The sequence below is a fragment of the Pseudorca crassidens genome, chromosome 2 (assembly GCF_039906515.1).
Source record: "Pseudorca crassidens isolate mPseCra1 chromosome 2, mPseCra1.hap1, whole genome shotgun sequence".
Lineage (NCBI taxonomy): Eukaryota > Metazoa > Chordata > Mammalia > Artiodactyla > Delphinidae > Pseudorca > Pseudorca crassidens.
The window spans coordinates 167,829,298-167,842,773 of NC_090297.1; the positions used below are offsets into that span (position 1 = coordinate 167,829,298).

Sequence of the window (13,476 nt, forward strand, 5' to 3'; positions counted from 1 at the left end):
CCAGCTACCTTACTTACTGTAACCTGGACTGATCTGGTTTTCTAGTGGGGGCTACCCAATGGGTTTGTGTATGAGGGGAGCTCCTGGGATTTAGGGAATGGTGAGAGGTTAGGTTTTTTTGGGGAGAGACCGTATAGATCTGAAAATCTCTCCAATGAATTGACTGGCATCTTTATGACTATTGAATAAGGGGAACAGTCTTCCATTTCTTTCAATTGCTTTTACGCTACCCATCAGTCAACTGATTAATAGGCTTATACTTATTGTAAACCATGTACAAGTGCTTCTTGCCTCTAAGGAGTTTATAATCTATATGTGCAAAAGGCAGTCCACCTTTGTGGGAGTTTAAAGAGAGCTACCTGTAGCCTGGATGGCTGGGGAGTGGGGGGATCTTGTGCTGGACGGGTTCTGGTGCTCAAATGTGCACATTCTAAGCCCTGGGCAGCATCTGCAAAAGGAGAGGGTTACATAATATTTCATGACCATTAGCTTCCTTCAGCAGTAAGAGTCTGGAGTATGGAGCAGAGGTGAAAGTACTCAGTACTCTAGGGCTTAGGCTTCAGAATCTCTGACTACTCCATTTAAGAGAGAACCCAGCCTCTCTCTGTGTCTCTTACCTTCCTTAATGTTTCTTCGTAGCACTGTCGCTTGGTAACATTATATTATGCATTTGTTTATTTCCTGTCTCTCCAAGTAGAATAAGGCTTTGTATAATCCACCACTGTGTTCTTCAGCCTCTATCCCAGTGCTTGGAACAGTGCCACAGTACCTGGCACATGAACGAATGAATGAATGAATAGGTTCAGCACTTGGTGTTCCTGGTTGGAGGCTTTGGACAAATCATTTAACTTCACTGTGCTTCAGTTTTCTTATCTATAAATGAGGTTAATGATGAAAGCCTGTGTTATCTTCCTTACAGGGTTATTGTAGGAATCCTAGGAGATCAAATAGGTGAGAGCAGAGTTAAGTGTCAATGGATTTTATTATCTTATGCTTTCCATCTGACGTTCGCATCCTTCCTGCTCTTATCCCACCTCCTCTCATCTCTGTAATCCCATTTTGTCAGTTAAATACCCCTTAAAGCTAAATGGCACTAAACAGTGGTGCTGTCAACACGGGTAAAAGTGAAGAGGAGAGAATGAAGAGTCAAGCACAGCGCAAAAGATTTCCATTTGAAACTAGCCTTGGGGTAGTTCAGTGGGTGAAGAAACAGGGAGAGGACAACCCATCTGGAGAGCTGAGACTTCATTCTCTAAGGCAGCAGGCGCTAAGCTTTTGTAGGAGGGATGTTGGAGGGTACAGATTGGGGAAATACCAGGAACAAAGTTTTTTGGTGAAACGATTTTATGCAGACATCTTCCCCACCACGATCTGTGCTGCTCTGTGTTCAGCAGACCTACCACCTCATCTCCTGCCTCCCGCAGGATCTTGAGCCCCAGGAGCTGTTGCTAAGGACTCCCTGGGGATGTCCCACGGGAGTCTACAGACATCCCACATTCACTGGGAGTTTACCCCAATTCTTTTTTTCTCTAATGAAGTATGGTTGATTTACAATGTTGTGTTAATTTCTGCTGTACAGCAAGGTGATTCAGTTATTCATGTATATATACATTCTTTTTTAAAATATTCTTTTCCATTATGGTTTATCATAGGATACTGAACGCAGTTCCTTGTGCTGTACAATAGGACCTTGTTGTTTATGCATTGTATATATAATCGCTTACATCTGCTAATCCCAACCTCCCACTCCATCCCTCCCCCAACCCCCTCCCTCCTGGCAACCACAAGTCTGTTCTCTATGTCTGTGAGTCTGTTTCTGTTTCCTAGATAGGTTCAGTTGTGCCATATTTTAGATTCCCCCATATAAGTGATATCATATGGTATTTGTCTTTCTCTTTCTGACTTATTTCACTTAGAATGATCATCTCTAGTTGCATCCATGTTGCTGCAAATGGCATTATTTCGTTCTTTTGTTATGGCTGAGTGGTATCCATTGTATATATGCACCACATCTTCTTTATCCATGAGTTTAGCCCAATTCTAAAATCACCATTCCGTGATGCTCTTCTGTTGGTTTTAGTGGGAGCATTCCACCCACAATCCCTCCTCCATGCTCCTTTCCCCAGACCAGCTGGAACCTTGCTGCCACATTTAATACCACCTTCCCTCTCATCCTGTGTCTAACTAATCTTTATGCTCAATTAATGTTCCCTTCAAAGGACTCTTGACATCAGCCCCTCCTTTTCTATTCCTGTCCCATTTCTTGGGCGCAGCGTTAACACCTCACACCTGTGCTGGTGCAGAAAGCTGACCAGCCTTGAACTTCCTGTCGACCCTCTTGTTTCCCTCTGCTCCAGGAAGAGGACAAACTCCTCAGCCTGTCACCAAAGCCCCCTTTGCCCCGCTGGGCCCCAGCAAGCTTTATCTTCTTCAGCAGACAATAAGAGCACCAAGATAACCTAAGGAAGTTAGAACGTGAGGGGGTGTAATGGTGGTTCCTTGTGGACTGGTAAATGGAGTTTTGTATGAGTTGGGGAGTGAATATCGCACAGTAGCCTGTTCTGTTTACCCTAAAAAGGCATTTTCACTTTTTTGAGTTTTGAATGAGATTAGCCAAGTGATTTCCTTTCTGCTTTCTCTCTCTCTCTCTCTCTTTTTTTTTTCTGATTCCTTCCTTTTCTATGTTAGCATGTCACTTTGCCCCAAAGGGTAATTTTCTGTGGATGACAAACTGCCGCTCTTCCAGCCCTAGTGTCCTGATTCAGGAGCACGCTCTGAAATGAATACATTCCATGCAGGGAAATAGAGCCACGATCTCACTCATTTTTGTAAGGCAGAAGGATGGTGGACTTTCCTTTGTCTCATACTTGAACCGTATGTTCACAGAGGTGGCTGTACCATTATAATAAGCTCCCATATAGAGTCACAATATTTGGTACATCACACTGGTTCTTTTAGGCTTGGAGATGCAGATGTAATTTTCATGGAATTTTTAACCACAGGGCTGGGTGGGTTTTTTGCCTGCATTTTCTCAGGGGAGGGAGGGGAAGGAGGAGGTATAAATTCTTAGAGTGGCTGGTGTCGATATGTGCTTGCAGCGGTGATGATAAAAACCAGGTCTTCTATCTGCCTCAGAAACCTGGGACCTGTGCTGGGCTGTGAGTGTGTGGCTGTAATCTGGTGTTCAAAAGTATTTAGAAAAAACGAATATGACACTTTTAGAAGGAGTGATGCCTGAAGCTTTGCTTTATAGCTTTTGCTTTCTATTGTCAAAACTTGCACAGCAGAGGGCTTCCTAAATGGGGAGACGGGATCTGGCCCATGGCCTGACCAAATCTAGGTTATAGAAAAGGGCTTTCCATGAGGGTGAGAGGAATTGGGAGATTGGGATGGGCACATATACACTATTGATACTATGTATAAAATAGATAACTAATGAGAACCTACTGTATAGCTCAGGGAACTCTACTCAGTGCTCTGTGGTTACCTAAATGGGAAGGAAATCTAAAAAAAGAGGGGATATATGTATACATATAGCTGATTCATTTTGCTGTACACTAGAAACTAACACACCATTGTAAAGCAACTATACTCCAATAAAAATTAATTAACGAAAAAAGAAAAGGGGTTTCCAGAGAGATTTTATTATAAGAATTAACATACGCTATGAAGTATAGCTTGGAGTTTGAGCGTTCTGGCTCTGGGGTCTGCCTGCTGTCAACTCCCAGCTCCACCAGCTGCTTGACCTCAGGAAGTCCACTATCTGTGAATAAAAAAAGTTTCCTGAGCCTCATTTTTACCATCTGTAAAAGTGGAGAAAGTCTTAATTCCTGCCTCATGAGATTTTGGGGAGGATTAACAGCGATGGTCCCCGTGGAGTACCCAGCACAGAGCCCGGATCTATAAATGCTCTTAGGAATGCTAGGCCTTCTTTAAACTACCAACTTTAATAAGTAAGATTTCAAGAGTTAGTCTTCTTTTTGACTCACCACTCACAGTGGAAATGCCAAAATGTATAGCATAGACCAGCCTTGAGTGTCGGCACCCAATTAGATTTTAAATGTCTTGAGGGCAGAGGCCATATTCCACTATTTCACCAAAGAACAATATAGACTTGATCACATGACCGAAAAATCCCAAGGCACCTTGTTCCTAGGAAAGCGAAATTGACCCAACACTGAAGGGCTTCAGTGGATTACCAGGGCCCTATTCTGCAGGACCTCACCTCCCAACCAAGTTGATGTCTCCAACAAGAGCTTTATGGAGGGTTCCTGGGTCCAGGTTCCAGTCGGAAGCAGTGAGGGCTTCAGCTCCACGGCTGTCACTGCCTTTCAGCCACAGACCACCGGGACACACCTGTGGATAAATAATAAAACAAATGGGTTTTAATGTTCAATGTAGGGAGGGGACTGTCCACCATGGGGAACCATGAAGCATCTTAGCAAGAGCGTGTTCACAAGGATTTTTTACAGCATCTGGGCTGTGTTGGCTGATCTGGGGGAGGATTCAAGGAAGGGGGGCTTTGCCCTGGATTAGATGCTGCCGGCAAGTGGGATAATTCTATGACTGGGTGTCTTAATAAATTCTGTCTATAAGGTGAGGGGAATGAAGCGAGGCTTCAGTTTGAATTGGTAAAGAAGAGCAGTCATTCATATTATCCTGGGTAGGGGGATGTCCAGTATTTCTCTGGCTGGCAGAGCGCTCTTATTTTTATCTGAGCTTAAGATCAGAGGGCAGAGTGGCTTCTTGTCTGGTGCTCATGTCCTGAGACACTGTGTTCAACAGAACACTCTGACTTAGCTGTGAGTGCCAGGCCAATCCTAGCAACATCAAGGCCGAGCTGTGTCAATTCCAGATGTCAGGGGACCTGCTTGTCTCTTTTTCATATTTTCAGTACGTCACATATTTGTTGATGCATTTTAATGAAGCAGGCTATGAGCGTTTAAATCCTGTTTTGAAGGTCACTTAGAAGCTGTGTGACCCTGGGCAAGTTACTTCACCTCTTGGAGTGTCAGTATCCTCCAAACTTTTCGATGTGAGGTATGATACCTACTCCCAGGAGTGCTGTGAAAATAAAATGAGATCATGCATGTTCCTGGCAAAGACTCAGTGACTTTAAAATGTTAGCTGTTTTTATTGAGCCCCTCTATGTATATATCTGCCTCCATGACTGTCTCATTTTTAGGACATGAATCAAATGCACTTTCTCCTTTTGCCTCATTTTATTTCCTTGCATCATGGGACTATTAAAAAATCCTTTAAGAAAAGGGAACCCTCCTACACTATTGGTGGGAATGTAAATTAGTGCAGCCACTATGGAGAACAGTAGGGAGGTTCCTTAAAAAACTAAAACTAGAGCTACCATATGATCCAGCAATCCCACTACTGGGCATATATCTGGAGGAAAACATGGGTTTCAGAGGATACATGTACCCCAATGTTCATTGCAGTGCTGTTTACAATAGCCAAGACATGGGAGTCACCTAAATGTCCATCGACAGATGAATGAATAAAGAAGATGTGGTGCATATATGTAATGGAATATTACTCAGCCATTAAAAAGAACGAAATAATGCCATTTGCAGCAACATGGATGGACCTAGAGATTGTCATACTAAGTGAAGTAAACCAGAAAAAGACAAATATCACATGATATCACTTATATGAGGAATCTAAAAAAATGATACAAATGAACTTGTCTACAAAACAGAAACAGACTCACAGAGTTAGAGAATGAACTTATGGTTACCAGGGGGGAAGGGTGGTGGGGAGGGATAAATTGGGAGTTTGGGATTGACATGTACACACTGCTATATTTAAAATAGATAACCAAAAAGGACCTAATGTAAAACACTGTTGTCTTTTTAATGAATATGTGCAAATCAACATCCAATTTCTCTTATTACAGGTAGATTTCTTGTAGCTGTTTATGTTATTATGAAGAGGGAAAATATATTGGCCTAGTTTTCTGATTTTCCTCTTAAAGCAGAAAGCCACTTTTTTTGCTTTAGTTATAAAGAAGAGGGGGAATACATGATAAAGTAACTGGCTTGATTTCTCTTTCATTTTACACAGCTTCTGAACATCTAATTGTTTTTAGTTGTCTAAATAAAATGCCTCTAAAACAAACAAAAACCAAACAAAATCCTTTAAATATCATGCTTAGAAGACTTGCTAGATGCCTAAGGTGATTTCTTCTTTTGTGGTCACTCCTAGGAAATACTCTTCATGTCACTGCCGCCATCACTACTGCTGTAACCAATAAGATGGTGTCAAATAATCAGGGCTAGAGAGAGTCTGGCTAACGTGTGTGTCCTAGCATGGGCTGTCACACAGCTTCTCAGTGGCCAGACTGTTACCCAAATACTCAGGTAACTATCTGTCAAACATCAATACATGAATGAATGAAGGGAGGTAAATGGTGAAGTGTGGTTCACCTCTCACCCCACAGTCTGTCAAGTAGGTATTTTCTTTCTCTTTTGACACCAACGTTCAAATGAAGCTCTGATATACAGTTTATAAGTCACTTCAGTGCTCAACACTTCACCGCAAAGAATGCCCTGGGTGAGATATCTGTGGTTTCCAACAATGTTGGCCTCCTATCTCCTCTTTACAGTGTCCTGGACTTGGACTTCCACGCCCACATATGTTTCAGGCCATCACATTTGAAACAGATGTTTTGAGCCCCATTGCTCATATGCTAAGATAGTGTCTTTTGTTATTTGGGAGTTCTCTTTTTAAAAATTTTTATTGGAGTATAGTTGATTTACAATGTTGTGTTAGTTTCTGCTGTACAGCAAAGTGAATCAGTTATACACATACATATATCCACTCTTTTAGATTCTTTTCCCATATAGGCCATTACAGAGTATTGAGTAGTTCCCTGTGCTCTACAGTAGGTCCTTATTAGTTATCTATTTTATATATAGTAGTGTGTATATGTCTATCCCAATCTCCCAATTTATCCCCCCCCCACTTTCCCCCTGGTAACCATAAGATTGTTTTCCACATCTGTGACTCTATTTCTGTTTTGTAAATAAGTTCATTTGTACCATTTTTTTTGGATTCCACATATAAGCAATATCATATGATATCTGTCTTTCTCTGTGTGACTTCCTTCACTCAGTATGATAATTTCTATGTCCATCCATGTTACTGCAAATGGCATTACTTCATTCTTTTTTATGGCTGAGTAATATTCCATTGTATATATGTACCACATCTTCTTCATTCATTCCTCTGTTGACGGACATTTAGGTTGCTTCCATGTTATCTGGGGGTTCTTGATTTCTTTTTGCCTTTCTTAGAACTATTTTTTAAATTACTAAACTGTCATAAAACAAAATTGTGCAGACATGTATAAAGTGTTTGAGATAATTCCAAACCTCAGGGGAAAGCATGCTTAATAAAATAACCATTTCCAACTATATATTTTGTTCTTCAACTTGCTTTTTATTCATATTAAAAAACGGAAGTATATTGATTTAAAACAGTGTGTTAGTTTCAGGTGTAAGGCAAACTGATTCAGTTATACACACACACATATGTATATATCTATACTCTATTTTGATTCTTTTACATTATCATTTATTACAAGATATTGAATACAGTTCCCTGTGTTTATCCTTGTTGTTTATCTATTTTATATATGGTAGTGTGCATCTGTTAATCCCATACTCCCAATTTATCTTCAACTTGCTTTTTATTTTAATTTAAAAAAAATTTTTGGCCATGCTGTGTGGCTTTCAGGATCTTAGTTCCCTGACCAGAGACTGAACCCCGGCCCTTGGCAGTGAGTGTGGAGTCCTAACCACTGGACCACCAGGGAATTCCCTTGAACTTGCTTGTTAAAGTGAACAATATATTCTGGCTACTTTCCAAGTCAGGACATAAAGATTCACTCTATTTCTATTAATAGCTACATAGTATTCCATTGCATGTCTATATCAATAAATATCTAATCTCCTACTGATGAATTTTACTTCTAGAAAACCATATGGACTTAAATCTACATACAATTTTATGGGTATTATGTGTGAGTATGTTTGGACTCCATGCCATTAAAAGTGTTTCTTCTTTATACTTTTTGCCCCACCCCATTTTCTATAATGAGTATAAGATACTTATATAATATCAGAAAAAAATTATTTAAAAATAGTATTCATTTCACAAATGTTCAATTCAACAATGTCTCATATCTTCAAATAAAGCTGTTCCTTGACAACATACACTGCATCTTCATATGATGGTAACATTGACTCAGCACTCCTATGTGCCAGGTACTTGACATGTATATATGATCTCATTTAATCATCACACATGTCTGCAAAGTCAGTTTACTCTTTTACTTACGAGGAAAATGAAGCCCAGAGAGTGTTTTTCACTTTTTAAATATATTAATTTTTTTGGCTGTGTTGGGTTTTCGTTGCTATGCACGGGCTTTCTCTAGTTGTGGCAAGCCGGCGCTAGTCTTTGTTGCGGTGCATGGGCTTCTCATTGTGGTGGCTTCTCTTGTTGCAGAGCATGGGCTCTAGGTGCACGGGCTTCAGTAGTTGTGGCATGCAGGCTCAGTAGTTGTGGTGCACAGGCTCAGTAGTTGTGGCGTATGGGATTAGTTGTTCCACAGCACGTGGGATCTTCCTGGACCAGGGATTGAACCTGTGTCCCCTGCATTGGCAGGAGGTTTCTTTCTTTCTTTTTTTTTTTTTACTTCTTTATTGGAGTATAATTGCTTTACAATGTTGTGTTAGTTTCTGCTGTATAACAAAGTAAATCATCTATATGTATACATATATCCCCATATCTCCTCCCTCTTGCGTCTCCCTCTCACCCACCCTATCCCACCCCTCTAGGTGGTCACAAAGCACTGAGCTGATCTCCCTGTGCTATGCAGCTGCTTCCCACTAGCTATCTATTTTACATTTGGTAGTGTATATATGTCCATGCCACTCTCTCACTTCGTCCCAGCGTACCCTTCGCCTTCCCCGTGCCCTTAAGTACACTCTCTACATCTGCGTCTTTATTCCTGTTCTGCCCCTAGGTTCTTCAGAACCTTTTTTTTAGATTACATATATATGTGTTAGCATATAGTATTTGTTTTATTCCTTCTGACTTACTTCACTCTGTATGACAGACTCTAGGTTCATCCACCTCATTACAAATAACTCAATTTTGTTTCTTTATATGGCTGAGTAATATTCCATTGTATATATGTGCCACATCTTCTTTATCCATTCATTTGTCGATGGACACTTAGGTTGCTTCCATGTCCTGGCTATTGTAAATAGAGCTGCAATGAACATTGTGGTACATGACTCTTTTTGAATTATGGTTTTCTCAGGGTATCTGCCCAGTAGTGGGATTGCTGGGTCATATGGTAGTTCTATTTTTAGTTTTTTAAGGAACCTCCATACTCTTCTCCGTAGTGGCTGTATCAATTTACATTCCCACCACCAGTGCAAGAGGGTTCCCTTTTCTCCACACCCTTTCCAGCATTTATTGCTTCTAGATATTTTGATAATGGCCATTCTGACTGGTGTGAAGTGATACCTCATTGTAGTTTTGATTTGCATTTCTCTAATAATTAGCAATGTTGAGCATCTTTTCATATGCCTCTTGCCATCTGTATGTCTTCCTTGGTGAAATTTCTATTTAGGTATTCTGCCCATTTTTTAATTGGATTATTTTTTTTTTTGATATTGAGCTCCATGAGCTGTTTGTATATTTTGGAGATTAATCCTTTGTCTGTAGTTTCATTTGCAAATAGTTTCTCCCATTCTGATGGTTGTCTTTTCATCTTGTTTAGGGTTTCCTTTGCTGTACAAAAGCATTTGTTTCATTAGGTCCCATTTGTTTATTTTTGTTTTTATTTTCATTACTCTAGGAGGTGGGTCAAAAAACATCTGTTGTTTATGTCAGAGTGTTTTTCCTATGCTTTCCTCTAAGAGTTTTATAGTGTCTGGTCTTACATTTAGGTCTTTAATCCATTTTGAGTTTATTTTTGTGTATGGTGTTAGGAAGTATTCTAATTTCATTCTTTTACATGTAGTTGTCTAGTTTTCCCAGCGCCACTTATTGAAGAGGCGGTCCTTTCTCCACTGTACATTCCTGCCTCCTTTATCAAAGATAAGGTGACCATATGTGCGTGGGTTTATCTCTGGGCTTTCTATCCTGTTCCATTGATCTATCTTTCTGGTTTTGTGCCAGTACCGTACTGTCTTGATTACTGTTGCTTTGTAGTATAGTCTGAAGTCAGGGAGCCTGATTCCTCCAGCTGTTTCTCGTTCTCAAGACTGCTGTGGCTATTCGGGGTCTTTTGTGTTTCCATACAAATTTTGAAAAAAAATTTTTTTTGGTGGTATGCGGGCCTCTCACTGCTGTGGCCTCTCCCATTGCAGAGCACAGGCTCCAGATGCGCAGGCTCAGCGGCCATGGCTCACAGGCCCAGCCGCTCCGCGGCCTGTGGGATCTTCCTGGACCGGGGCACAAACCCGTGTCCCCTGCATTGGCAGGCAGACTCACAACCACCGCACCACCAGGGAAGCCCCAAATTTTGAAATTTTTTGTTCTAGTTCTGTGAAAAATGCCATTGGTAGTTTGATAGGGATTGCATTGAATCTGTAGATTGCTTTGGGTAGTAGAGTCATTTTCACAATGTGGATTCTTCCAATCCAAGAACATGGTATATCGCTCCCTCTATTTGTATCATCTTTAATTTCTTTCATCAGTGTCTTATAATTTTCTGCATACAGGTCTTTTGTCTCCTTAGATAGGTTTATTCCTAGATATTTTATTCTTTTTGTTGCAATGGTAAATGGGAGTGTTTTCTTGATTTCACTTTCAGAGTTTTCATCATTAGTGTATAGGAATGCCAGAGATTTCTGTGCATGAATTTTGTATCCTGCAACTTTACCAAATTCATTGATTAGCTCTAGTAGTTTTCTGGTAGCATCTTTAGGATTCTCTATGTATAGTATCATGTCATCTGCAAACAGTGACAGCTTTACTTCTTCTTTTCCGATTTGGATTCCTTTTATTTCCTTTTCTTCTCTGATTGCTGTGGCTAAAACTTCCAAAACTATGTTGAATAAGAGTGGTGAGAGTGGGCAACTTGTCTTGTTCCTGATCTTAGTGGAAATGCTTTAAGTTTTTCACCATTGAGGATGATGTTGGCTGTGGGTTTGTCATATATGGCCTTTATTATGTTGAGGTAAGTTCCCTCTATGCCTACTTTCTGCAGGGTTTTTACCATAAATGGGTGTTGAATTTTGTTGAAAGCTTTCTCTGCATCGATTGAGATGATCATATGGTTTTTCTCCTTCACTTTGTTAATATGGTTGATCACATTGACTCTTTTGCATATATTGAAGAATCCTTGCATTCCTGGAATAAACCCCACTTAATCATGGTGTATGATCCTTCTAATGTGCTGTTGGATTCTGTTTGCTAGTATTTTGTTGAGGATTTTTGCATCTATGTTCATCAGTGATATTGGCCTGTAGTTTTCTTTCTTTGTGACATCCTTGTCTGGTTTTGGTATCAAGGTGATGGTGGCCTCATAGAATGAGTTTGGGAGTGTTCCTCCCTCTGCTATATTTTGGAAGAGTTTGAGAAGGAGAGGTGTTAGCTCTTCACTAAATGTTCGATAGAATTCGCCTGTGAAGCCATCTGGTCCTGGGCTTTTGTTCGTTGGAAGATTTTTAATCACAGTTTCAATTTCAGTGCTTGTGATTGGTCTGTTCATATTTTCTATTTCTTCCTGATTCAGTCTTGGCAGGTTGTGCATTTCTAAGAATTTGTCCATATCTTCCTGGTTGTCCATTTTATTGGCATGGAGTTGCTTGTAGTAATCTCTCATGATCTTTTGTATTTCTGCAGTGTCAGTTGTTACTTCTCCTTTTGCATTTCGAATTCTATTGATTTGAGTCTTCTCCCTTTTCTTCTTGATGAGTCTGGCTAATGGTTTATCTATTTTGTTTATCTTCTCAAAGAACCAGCTTTTAGTTTTATTGATCTTTGCTCTTGTTTCCTTCATTTCTTTTTCATTTATTTCTGATCTGATTTTTATGATTTCTTTCCGTCTGCTAACTTTGGGGGGTTTTGTTCTTCTTTCTATAATTGATTTAGGTGCAAGATTAGGTTGTTTATTCGAGATGTTTCCTGTTTCTTAAGGTAGGATTGTATCGCTATAAAATTCCCTCATAGAACTGCTTTGCTGCATCCCATAGATTTTGGGTCGTCGTGTCTCCATTGTCATTTGTTTCTAGGTATTTGTTTGTTTCCTCTTTGATTTCTTCAGTGATCACTTCGTTATTAAGTAGTGTATTGTTTAGCCTCCATGTGTTTGTATTTTTTACAGATCTTTTCCTGTAATTGATATCTAGTCTCATAGCGTTGTGGTTGGAAAAGATATTTGAAACAATTTCAATTTTCTTAAATTTACCAAGGCTTGACTTGTGACCCAAGATATGATCTATCCTGGAGAATGTTCCATGAGCACTTGAGAAAAATGTATATTCTGTTGTTTTTGGATGGAATATCCTATAAATATCAAGTCCATCTTGTTTAATGTACCATTTAAAGCTTGTGTTTCCTTATTTATTTTCATTTTGGATGATATGTCCATTGGTGAAAGTGGGGTGTTAAAGTCCCCTATGATGATTGTGTTAGTCGATTTCCTGTTTTATGGCTGTTAGTATTTGCCTTATGTATTGAGGTGCTCCTATGTTGGGTGCATAAATATTTACAATTGTTATGTCTTCTTCTTGGATCAATCCCTTGATCATTATGTAGTGTCCTTCTTTGTCTCTTCTAATAGTCTTTATTTTAAAGTCTATTTTGTCTGATATGAGAATTGCTACTCCAGTTTTCTTTTGGTTTCCATTTGCATGAAATATCTTTTTCCATCCCCTTACTTTCAGTCTGTATGTGTCTCTAGGTCTGAAGTGGGTCTCTTGTAGACAGCAAATATATGGGTCTTGTTTTTGTAACCTTCATCCAGTCTGTGTCTTTTGGTGGGAGCATTTATTCCATTTACATTTAAGGTAATTATCGATATGTATGTTCCTATTTCCATTTTCTTAATTGTTTTGGGTTCGTTATTGTAGGTCTTTTCCTTCTCTTGTGTTTCTTGCCTAGAGAGGTTCCTTTAGCATTTGTTGTAAAGCTGGTTTGGTGGTGCTGAACTCTCTCAGCTTTTTCTTGTCTGTAAAGGTTTTAATTTCTCCATCAGATCTGAATGAGATCCTTGCTGGGTAGAGTAATCTTGGTTGCAGGTTTTTCTCCTTCATCACTTTAAATATGTCCTGTCACTGCCTTCTGGCTTGCAGAGTTTCTGCTGAAAGATCAGCTGTTAACCTTATGGGGATTCCCCTGTGTGTTATTTGTTTTTTTTCCCTTGCTGCTTTTAATATGCTTTCTTTGTATTTAATTTTTGACAGTTTGATTAATAAGTGTCTTGGCGTATTTCTCTTGGAT

At 39.7% G+C, this 13,476-nt stretch overlaps 1 long non-coding RNA gene across 2 annotated transcripts in view; it reads right to left on the reverse strand.

The window, feature by feature from the left end:
• Window positions 1–70: 70 nt before the first annotated feature.
• Window positions 71–13,476, reverse strand: part of LOC137220108 (uncharacterized) — a 41,548-nt gene continuing 28,142 nt past the window's right edge. Inside the window, exons 3-4 of one of the 2 annotated variants that reach the window (XR_010941472.1) lie at window positions 4,226–4,356; window positions 71–935 (exon numbers count right to left, since the gene is read on the reverse strand). This is a non-coding gene — a long non-coding RNA (uncharacterized lncRNA). Of the gene's footprint in view, window positions 936–3,624; window positions 3,764–4,225; window positions 4,357–13,476 lie in introns of those variants that run through there. The other variant, XR_010941471.1, reaches the window with a different exon arrangement.